The following is a 9769-nucleotide window of genomic DNA, read 5'->3' as shown; positions in this document are numbered from 1 at the left end:
CCTTTTGTCTAACACTCTCTGGGCACCCATAAAATCCAGTCAGTCGCCAATTTCCTTTAAGATGCTCATGAATAGTCAGATCAATGTGATTTATCGAAAAGGAAATCGGGGAGCAGTTATTCGTCTTTCTCTAGAACACACAAATTCCTCCACTATGCCCATTACAATCAATAGAATAACAACTTTCAAAACCAATCCTAAGGCGAAGAACTTCAATGCGTGACTGACAAACCAACGTTTCAAACAGGAACTGCCTTAGAGTTGCCCAGGCCTTGACAGTTCCAGCTTGAAAGAAAATAGGCAAACGTTTGGCAGAAGAAATATAAAAATTTTAACATATTTCCTTTAAACCAAGATCCGTTAATCGTTATTTCATATAAAGAGGAATAGAAGGAAATACCTTTTGATGAACTATCTACTGTCGCAAGCGAAGTGCCCTCAACTCTTAATCCAAGTTCACGAGCACAAAACAAAATACAAATCAAAACAATATTAGAACTCAACCGAATGATAGCAATCAAGATAGATTGCCTCTAATTAATCGACACAAGATCAATGAGTAAAAGGAAAGAGATGAAATCAATTGATTCGGAAGCAAGCGGTGAAAGACGATCCACTACGGTAAGGGTCGAAATTCTCTCTCTCCGGGATAGCAGGGGTGGCCGAAATTTACAACTAGAGGGGGGTTAATATAGCCTCTTCCATCTAAACCCTAGTCAGACAGAATTAGGTTACTGAATAAGAGTTGTATTCGGAATAATACTCTTATTGTTATTATCTAATTATATCTAAATATAAAGATAATAATAACTTATTAATAGGATAATAATTAGAAGCAATTTAATCTCAATAAACCTCCTAACTTATTTATCCTATAATCAATTTAATACATAATCATAATCTAATTATAATTGTTTAAAATTAAATTAATTCCTTTATGTGTCACAACACATAAAATCGCCCCCCCTCTATTACTGGGCCTTAGTGGACTCAGTTGGGCTTCCGTCAATTAATTAACATTTGTTTCTCTTTTGGGTTCCAAGTCTTATGTGTGACCCATTAGGTTCTTATTGCTTCTAGCCGTATACAACTATTAAATTAATTTCTCAAAATTACATTCAATCTTTGTATAAGGGAATGAGTACGCGAACTGTGATTGGCAGATCCGAAACATTCCCCCAGAGCTATAAGAAGACAGGTTGATTCCGTCGTTGACCTTTCTGTATTAGTTACAGTATAATTCGATCCTTTCTCAACTACATCCTTGAACAGAATCTTATGACTATGGATAATGTCAAGTCACATATAGCGAGACGTTCATTTTACTTGTATAGGCCGAGTTAACTCCAATTAGATAGGTTAAGTGAAATCTACATTTCAAGTCTTAAGCTATCACCTTGTAAGGATTTAGAGTCAAGTCTTCCACAAGCGATCCTTGGACGTATCTCCTATTTATCAGGAGTGACAAATGCTCAATCCAATGTTAACTATCCTGCAATTACTTCCTGTGATACCCAACGTCTGCCGTACACACCCCAGAGTCATCCCTGTTATGGATCGTGTTACAACAGGATCAAAGCATCACATTCCATAATCCAGAATCACTAATTAACATTCCTTTGAGTCTTAGGATTACTTATACCTATTAATACCAATGAGATGAACAGGTGACAAGGATAAATCTACCCATCCTGTTATCTCAAGTCGGGCCCCCAATCCTAATGAACCCTTTCATTAGATCCATATAACTGTCCAGATATCTGCATATCTGAAGCTTGTGAGATCAGCTCTCTGTCTCGACAGAAAACATTGTTACATGCAAGTCTTAATAGTGTTATGTCAATCCCTATTCGAAACATATCACTTGACTTGGGGTGGTTTTAAGTTTATTAGTTTATTATAATGTTTTGTCTCACTTCATGCTTGTATGAACACTTTATAATCACTTTAAATAAACTTAGGGATTTCCTTTTATTTAGACTTATTCAGTTCTTTAAAAGAGGTTGCCTTTATACAGTTATGAAACCATATCCTATTAAAACAAATGACATAAAGAATAATTCATTTACAGTAGGTTTATATCCTGGAACAATTGTCTATAGAACACTAAACCCCAACACAGCTAAGTATCTTCATGTCTTAGGGCAGACCCTGAGTTTTGCCTTACTAGTGTTTGTCTGCTGAGTTCCTACAGGGAGATTTGGGTGTATTTGCTCCTGATCCACCAAATTACCATCCAAATTCGCACTGGGTGAGGGGTGGCTTGAGTCTACCTCCATTGAATGAATTGTCACTCCATACACTCTTAATTTAGCCACATCAGTACCACGTCTCCTCTTACGTTCTTCTACCACTTCCAGACCCATTTCTAGAATTGTCGCTGAGGTAGTTGAATTAGATATCTGTCCCTGGTAAAAAATACTAGTCCCAAAGTTTCTTGAAAGGTGTCTTAGGTTTTGTCACGGAAGTGGAGCTTGCTGAGGCATCGACCTGTTGTTGCTTAAGGAATTAGTATTACCCAGATTACTGCTCAATGCATACTCGTCTTCATCTTTTAGCCATATTTCCCCTCCTAATAGGTTCGAACAATGAATTGGTGCCCGAAGGGAAACATCCCAATTCCGAACAACTTCCTCTTTCTTGCATTGGAAAAAGATCTCACAGTGTCTATCAAGGTGACCAATAAGACGCAGATAAAACAGAATGTGGGTAGTTTTTCGTATCTGAATTTACAATTAATCCAATCTCCCCTAGCCTTCCTGTCTTTCTTCTCCCTCTGAAGAGGCTTATGGATGTCAATGCATACCCGAATTCAGATAAAACTAAGTTCATTGGTCCATTTGTTTTTTAGGTCGTAGGAAACAAATGTCCCAATGAAATTGCCCAGAGCTTGAACCACCACTTCAGAAAATAAGCCTGGCTGAAGGCCATACACTTGAACCCAAATATTTGCGTGAGTCATTGGAGCTTCAGAGTGGATTTCTCCATCCTGCAAAGAGTGCAACATTAACAAATGGTTGTCGAAGGTCCAAGGACTATTATCAATTACCCATTTAAGATTGTGGAGATGGTAGAACCGAAATAACATGAGCTTTCCTCCCAATTTTGTAATCGTAATTCCTTTCCCGGGTCTCCATAGGATTCTAATTCCAAGTTGTTGGAAATCCTAAAGACACGCCCTCCGCCATCTTAACAAATAAGAACCTTTGTCCCCAATTATGGATGTTTGACATCTTACTGTGAAAAGGTGAATAGAATTTCAACTTGGAGAAGGTTATATGGTCTTCTACTCCGTGTTTTGACATAGTATGAAGAGAGCGAAAGATCATAGTGCTCAAAACTAAGCCCAGATTTGCCGACGAGTATGAATCTAGTACAAGATCTAGCCACCCATTAGGATGCAGCTGGCAGATAGGTATGCCAAAGAATTCTAAAACGTTCCCAATCACCTCGGGGACTGGGTACGTAAACACCTCTCAATGTGACTCTAAAATACAACAAAATAGCCTCTTGGAGGCATGTCGGGTCGATGAGAGGGTCTCGGGATCAAGCATTCAGCCGCCCGAAGCAAAGAGTATAAACATTGAAGGGTCACTAGCAAAGTAAGATCTACCCTAGAAGGAGTTACCTCCATTTTAGGAGCTTTTTCTCCTTTCCTTTTTAGGGTCGAAGAACTAGCTTCTTCCCTAGATACAGGATTTCGTGCCTCAACCTCGGTGGTCGGAGTCACAACGGGCAAAGGCACTTGAAGAGTTTTTTGGTTTTGGGTATTTTCTATTTCTAAAGTTGTTTCTGAAGACGTAGAATCTGAACTCATGGTATACAAAGTGATAAGGAAGGAGATGATAACATAAATCAAAAAATCCAGAAAAAGAGCACTTACATGAAGAAATTCGAAGAAGATTGGAAGAAAAAATTTCCAGACACCGAAAGATCTAAGCAAGGAACTCAGAAGACGAAAGCAAGAAAATGGAGAGTGAAAGAAACCCATAAGAGTGGAAAACCCCACTTTTATAGGGCAAGTGACAGCAGAATTTAGAGATTCAAGCCCGTAGGTGCCACATGTCTCCATCCCCATGGTGTAAGAAAACATGCATGTCAGAAGCAGTAATGATGCCAACACGCGTACAATGCATGTCATAACATCCAGATATTATTCTTGGGGCAAATCCATAATATTCCACAAATAAAGGGATCAATTGGAGACAAAGCCCCGCCATAAGATAGAGATCCGCCAAAACAAGGTAGTGGCGTACGTTAGAAACTATACGCCATAGAAGGCCTTGCAACGTGGATACGTCCGCCAGGCAGACAGGGACACGCCATCCAAGGTAGATCCGCCCATGGTGTCACCAAGCCGTTATCAAGGAAACTACCGTCATTAATAGCATTAAATGGTTCTTTAAAGGCATTAACGGCCAGACATAAAGAATGTAGCATGAAACTACATTAAAGAGCACTAAATGAAGGATTACTTCGATAGTTATGGGAATCAGTATAAATACCCACACTACGAGATATTCTAGGTACATTGTTCGTGCTTATTGTTTATTCTCTTAAGAATATTATTGACTTTGGCATTGGAGTGTTCCTGGCCGCGCGCCTCATATAGACGCTTTCCGGTGAAGGAAAATCTGCAAGATATCGAACTTGATTGGTAAAATTAAATTAAATTTATAATATATATATATATATATAATTATTTTATAAAAATTAAAAATTAAAAATTGTAAACTCTTTTTCTAATCGCTTTTTGTAAATTCTAAATATTAAATATTATAAATTGAAAAAAAAATAATTAACCACAAGCAAAAAAAATTTAGATACTCCTAGACTAATACTCCCAATCAATGTATATAATAAATTTGTAACCAAGATGTTTATTAATATGAATATGTTAATGTCATGCTTATTAATATGAATATTTTACTATCATGTTTTTTATATATATTTTTTTGCTTTTTTATGAAGAAATATTTTTTTAATGTCATGCTTATTAATATGAATATTATAATGTTATGTTTCTCATATATATATTTTTTTCTTAATATTAACCTTTCCATATATAAATATCTAATTCATCCTCAAAACTATCAAAAATATCTTTTTTTTCTATCTCAATTTACCTAAAACAATATTCCCACCACCTCAGCTTCTTAAATTGCTACTCTCACAGTGATGCATGTAGTACACAAAAATATTCCTTATATTAAAAATAAGAGATAGTTCCAAAAAAAAAATAAGAGATTAATCAACCATTTAAGTAATTTGAGGTGTAAAATCCTTTTTAAGAGTTTGGAAAATTTCTATTTTTTTAACTTGGAAAAATTCTATTATAAGCCTATTAATTCACTATGTCACTTGTGAACTGAGCGAATAAAAATAAGACACATTGTACATAAATAATATTAGCTATAATAATTCTTCCAAAAAAAAATTAGCTATAATAATATTAATTATATGAAAATTAAAATTAACAGATTTATATGGTTTGAGCCGAAACCACTATTTTTTTTGTTAAATGCTAATAACTATATAAATATGAATAATCAAGACATATTATTTTATTTTATCGATAAATTTGTTTGGAATGTCTGATATGAATAACTGTCAAACCAGTTTATTTAAATTTTATATTAAATAAGAGTAAAATTAATCTTATTGGAAATGTTAAAGGTAAATATACATCATTATATGATAAGTTAGGGTCACTTTGGATTAAATTTAGTTATATCTCATTTCTTTTATTTTGAAAGAATCTCATTTCTTTTATAAACGTTGATTTTTCTTCATTTTATGCCTTGGTATGGAAGAAAGTAAACCATGTGTTTTATGCCAAAGATAAACCAAAAAGTCTCCATCACACATTTAAATCCATACACTAGAGAATATTTGTATACCATTTGAGGAAAAACAAAAACACAAGAAATAGGAAAGAAAATCTGAAACACATAATTATATAAACCAATATAAAATCAAAATCAAAATTAAACAATATTTCATGGGTACAAACATTCTGTTAGATAATCAATTAAAAAAAGAAACTAAATCTTAGATGCTTTCACCAAATCTATCAAGCTGCAACCATTGTGTCACTGCAATTAATTACCAAAAAGAATGGTCTACAAATTCATATATACTAACAGACACCAGAGACTCACTTGGAACACAGGTCTAAAAACAGAAGGCCATACAGTCTTAAAATGAAACAAATCTGTTACATCAATGGCAGTAAGAAGCCTAAAATTTACTCATTCAATCTGAATTTCCAGCAGCAAATCTAATATTGAAATTACACATCAGATTAATCATGTAAAATCAGAATTATTTCCTACTTTTGCTTCAAGAACAGTTGCAAATTCTTGGCCCCTAACCAAATCGTAAAAAACCATGATTGGTCATGCTTTGATTCCTTGAATATCCCTTCAAAACTTCCAACTGGATTAAATCCTATTGCATAATAATTAATTGTCTCAACATCTTTTTGCCCTAAAAGGTCACCTTGGAAGCAGGTAGTGTCAGATAGAGATGATAGATCAGACAGTTTAAAATCGTTGCCCAAGAGAAGGAACATAATCACCATATAGAATTCAACAGGTGAAGAGGAAGAAGGGCCAACCAATGATCTTACAGTGAATAAAGAACAGAAAAAGAAAAATAGACAGGAACAAAATAGCATAAATAATTGTAGTGTGTCTAAAAGGGTTGCTAGAAAATTTGAGTGGTTTGAAGGGATAAAATGGAAAGGTGCTTAAAGGGTAACATGCTAAAAATTGGGACACAAATTTGACAATTTCAATGTTACACTCTTTCACTTTGATAGTTATATGTAATGAGAATGAATATGTAAAATAAGAAAGATTATGTAAAGAGAAAGAAGTTACCTATTTTTTAAAAATAAAAACAAGGCACCATTGGAATTGATTTCTTCTATAAATACAAGGCACCATCCTACTAGCTAGAAATCATTCTTTGAGATCAGAATAGTTTTAAAATCATTCTAGGAACTACTCTACAAAAATGTATAGTGGAAGTGGAAGTGGCAGTGCGGGTGCTGGTGCCGGTGGAAGTGGAAATCGAAATGAATGGTATACCTGCACCATTTGCAACGCTCTTCTGCCTATGTCTTTCATTGACGGAAGAGCCCATGAAACTATTTGCAAGGTTTGAAAAGCTCTATTACTTCTCTTTCTATAGTTTGTAGTTTTGTTTTTTCTTTGTATTTGCTCAACATGACCTTTTCATTTTAGTTTTACAAGACTATGTATTAGGAAATATTTTTCACATCCAATTAACTATTTATTTAGGAATGCCAGTTCTACATTACCAAGATTCGAGTTCAAATTTTTGGTAACTCGGCAACTGGAAAAGCAATTAAATGATGAAAAAATAACAGAGAACTGGAAAACAAAATAACAATTAGAAAGTTAGGAGTTAATTTTGTAACTTTAAGAAGACCAGACTATAGCCATATGTTCACCTGCCCTCCCTTGGATCTAACTAAAGAAAAATAATTGTTAAAGACGGCTCTAAATAGAGTTTCCTTTTTAGCATTTTATAACATTTTACCAATTCTCTTGAACAGCCAGAAATGAAAGCCTCAAGCTCTTGCAATCAAATCACAGTATATCCTAAAATATGTTAATATGACCTTTTTAGACAATGAAGACATGAGGAAAGTTCAATTGATGAATGAAGCAGCATGACTTGGTAGTGTAACTAGTTTTACATCTTACCATTTGTAACCCATCTGAAATAATAGTTAAACATAACCACTGCAGCAATAAGTGTCTTTCCCAGTCCTGTTGGTAGTAGTGCTACTAATGTATTTGAAAATAATGCTGTCTTGGTTATAGCCAATTGATAATCACCAAGTGGAATATTAACTGAAAGATAAAACAAAAAGAAAGAGGAGAGGTATTCAGAGTTAACATTTCTTTTAGTTTTAAAATAGCATGTTTCAGTTCATAAGAACAAAAACCAAAGCACATACAGAAAGCCCCTAGCAAAAACCTAAGCAAGCATAATCAAACATATATATCTATTTCAGTATTTCAATGTGTATCAACTCCTAAATAGTTTTTCCACCAAATTATTTAAATAATCAACAATCTAATCATGAGTGGCTTATGATACATGATTAATTTAATCATGTTTGATATTGCAGAAGATATTCAGTATATAACAAGTATCAAAGTGAAAACTCTAAATAAAACAGGAAAACGGAAAAGCATTCTTGCTTCAAATTTCCACTAAGACACTTGCCCAAAAACTCCCAACTTAAAATTACATAAACAAAAAGTAGCATCACCTGGGTAAATCCAAGTTTTAGCTGCCTCGGCATCAATCTCAATGCAGCATGGTCTCTCTTCATAACTTAGGTGTATTGCTTGTCAATGCCAACAGTTATCGCATTAAATTAATAAGAAATAATTATTAACTGTCAAACATTAACAACTAGGTTGGATGAAATTAAAATGAAAAGTGCTGGAAAAAAAATGAATCATTAGTTATATATACAAATAACTCTACCCCTTTTCAGAGATGTGTTGTTTCCTTGATATTTTTAGTTTAGGTTTAGGATAGTTTGACATAATAAGAAATAGGTGAGTCTCATGTATTTATTTAGAATAATTGTACTTATATGTAACTAACCTTTTTTTCTTTATGATTTTATAGTCCATTGATATGAGGGATTTTTCCTAAAAAAAATGTTTATTTGGAAAATAAATCTGATAATGTTATAGTTTAGTTTAAATATTTTCTTTCTCTAATGCTTCTTTTTAACTCTAGTAAAAGTTAAGACAAATCAGTTCTTAAAACACTTATTTTGACAAAAAGAACCCGATGCATTATTCACCGGCATCACTTACAGTCGGACATAAGTATGTAAAACCTGATGTCAGACATCAAAAATCCACTTGCATTTTGCACTTTAATTCAATATTATACAACCCTAAATTCTATGTTGTGTTTGCATTTAGTTAATATGTGTTGGTTTTGTTGATTGAAATTCTAAAATAAATTTGCATTGGGTTTTAATTTATACAGAAAGATAGGGACCAGAAAAGAAAGGAAGCCCAAAGAAAGACAACCGTTGCAGCTAAAAAGGCTGCAGAGCTCGAAGAGTACAAGAAAAAGAAGAAGAAATAGGGTCCACTAAAAGAGTATTATTAAAAAAAAAAAACTTAGTATTGTGGTATTTGTTTTAAGTATTTTTATTTAATATTGTGGTATTAGTTTTAAATATTTTTACTAACAGTCAACTGGAATGTATTAATTATTAACTAGATTTCAACCCGCAATGTGCGGAATATAACATAGCATATTTGTATTTTTATAATTATTAACATATATCAATTATAACGTTATGTTCTCCTTCTGATTATCTATCTTCTCTTCTTTTAGAAGATATAATAGGGGTTAGCTTCTTTAGGCTAATCCCAGGTTAATTTCTTTGATTTTTTGGTTTTTTTTTTCTTTCCTGTTCCTATCAAAAAAAAAAAAACATATGCTGTCTGTTGGTTAAGAGCTTATCTATGACTGTAAAGGTTATGGGTTTGAATCACATTGGGGCGTGATGGGGGTCTTCATTTATCTTTAATTTAATTTTCTTTTATTCAATATAAGTGCATTGCGCACAGCTAAAAAAATATAATAATAATTCCTACAAAAAAATATATATATATATAATAATTACATATGCTTAGAATTTTATAATATATATATAAAAGTATGATAATTAATGCTAATAGAACTTTTAATATTT

Source organism: Euphorbia lathyris, chromosome 10 (assembly GCF_963576675.1).
Source record: "Euphorbia lathyris chromosome 10, ddEupLath1.1, whole genome shotgun sequence".
In the NCBI taxonomy this organism is placed as follows: Eukaryota; Viridiplantae; Streptophyta; class Magnoliopsida; order Malpighiales; family Euphorbiaceae; genus Euphorbia; species Euphorbia lathyris.
Note: the sequence above shows the minus strand (reverse complement) of the source record.